The sequence below is a fragment of the Pangasianodon hypophthalmus genome, chromosome 17 (assembly GCF_027358585.1).
Source record: "Pangasianodon hypophthalmus isolate fPanHyp1 chromosome 17, fPanHyp1.pri, whole genome shotgun sequence".
Taxonomy (NCBI): domain Eukaryota; kingdom Metazoa; phylum Chordata; class Actinopteri; order Siluriformes; family Pangasiidae; genus Pangasianodon; species Pangasianodon hypophthalmus.
The window spans coordinates 17,374,003-17,375,972 of record NC_069726.1 but is presented as its reverse complement, the minus strand read 5'-3'; positions in this window follow the sequence as shown (position 1 = coordinate 17,375,972).

The following is a 1,970-nucleotide window of genomic DNA, read 5'->3' as shown; positions in this document are numbered from 1 at the left end:
AACCAGAGGATTCTGACTAGCTTGGGGCTTCAGCCTAACCAGGATCTTGGCTCATTGCGGGTCGTTGCACATTATACATTTCCTGGTGTTGAATCTGAGATCACTCCCTGTTTCTTATTTGCTCAAGTGTATGTTGAAATAATATTCAAGCTAGGGTTAGGGCAGTGCAATTTTAACATGCTAGAGTGCAGTAACACACTTCACTCATATCAGTCAGGGAATGATAATTGGACAGTTCTGCGTTGTTTTGTAGTGATAAGACTTCATCCATTGCACACTATTCCAGTCACTGCATTGCTGTTTACTGTAGGTACTGTATGTTCCACACTGCCATACCTGTAGCTCTTACAACTGTTATGTTGTGTTGTGTTGTACTTATTGTACTGGGCCTGTTTGTCTTGTATCTTGTCTATTTGCACCATAGCTTTTTCCTAATTTGCTCTACATGTTGTGATTTTCTTGTACCATGCTATTTTCCAGTGGTGGACAATGCTTGCGTAATTGTAATTTGTTATGATACTTAAGTATGAATTATTTGTAAGTATTTGGCATTGTTATACTTTACTTGAGTATTGGGTCCCTGGAGGATTAGTGGTTAGGCCACAGTGCTGTCACCTCTGCAGCCTGGGTTTGATACCCGGCCAGAAAACCAACCCCAGCCACTGGGTTTGCATGCAACAGTGCACTCTCAGTGCCAGTCCCAAGCCCGGATAAAACTGGGGAGGGTTGTGCTGGGAAGGGCATCTGGCATAAAAACGGTGAAAATCAAATACGCAGACCAATGATCTGCTGTGGCACCCCTAACGGGAGCAGCCAAAAAAGAAACATACTTTACTTGAGTATTATTGAAATTTAATAGTTGTACACTCACTTAATTAAATTTCCAAGAAATAAAACTTACATTTTACTTCTTATATTTTTATTTATACCTTCAAAGTGCTCATTACAAATCTCAAAGGTCTCTTCTTCTCTCATCCAGCCAGTGGCTGTACGCTTTATATCAATTGAATGGGCTCAGTTTAGCATCCAATCAATTCAGTTTAACATTCGATCATTTCAATTTAGCATCCAATCATGTTCATCAGTATAGAAAAAACGATCAAGAATCATGCCACTTCGTCATCTGTGGTGACCTTCTCATGCTACACAATGTAGCTAGCACTATAACCATCCATGTGCACCTGATTATGGATAAGCCATCAGACTACAGTGTGGAAATTGAGGATGAGCACCCTCGCCCTACCTCAGTAAAATGTTTTAATGTACAAGAGTAAGCAAAGATTCGTATAAAATTTGTATTTATAACACAGTGATGTCATTGATTATTTTCCTACAACAGGACAGTCTGTCGTTTTGATTCCTTACCTATAAACTAAAAAATAGTATGATATATTTTAATTAAAGAAACATTTTAAAGAAATTGGCAAAGTGCTATGGTATAAGAGGAATATAATATTTCAGGATGTGCTATTATAGGAAAATAATCAACGATCGGGTGGTAACTCTGTATCAAAACACTCAGTGTTTGATTATTTTCCTATAATGTGTTGTATTCCTAAAACGACAATAAAACGCCCCAGTACTCCAGTGGTTCTCAAACATTTTGTAGCATGGGATCCCTTTAACTTCCACTAAATTCCACAAACCCCCTTAGTATGTATTTATTATTTCATTAACATTATTTAAATTTGTCAAATAATATTTTTGAGCTTTCAATTTCTGAACTTTCCACCAATACAAACAGTAGAGCTGAGTTTATTTTGGTGCTTGGACCCCTAAATATAATACCTTTGATAATGTGGCTGTTATTTTCACAAGAAAAATAAAAAGAAACAGAAAAAGAAACAGAAAAAGTGAAACCCCAGACCCCTGGCTATGCTTCACGGCCCCCTGGGGCCCCCCAGACCCCACTTTGAGAACCACATCCACTCTCCTGCTACTGCGCGGATTTGATTTTGGACGCAGCCACC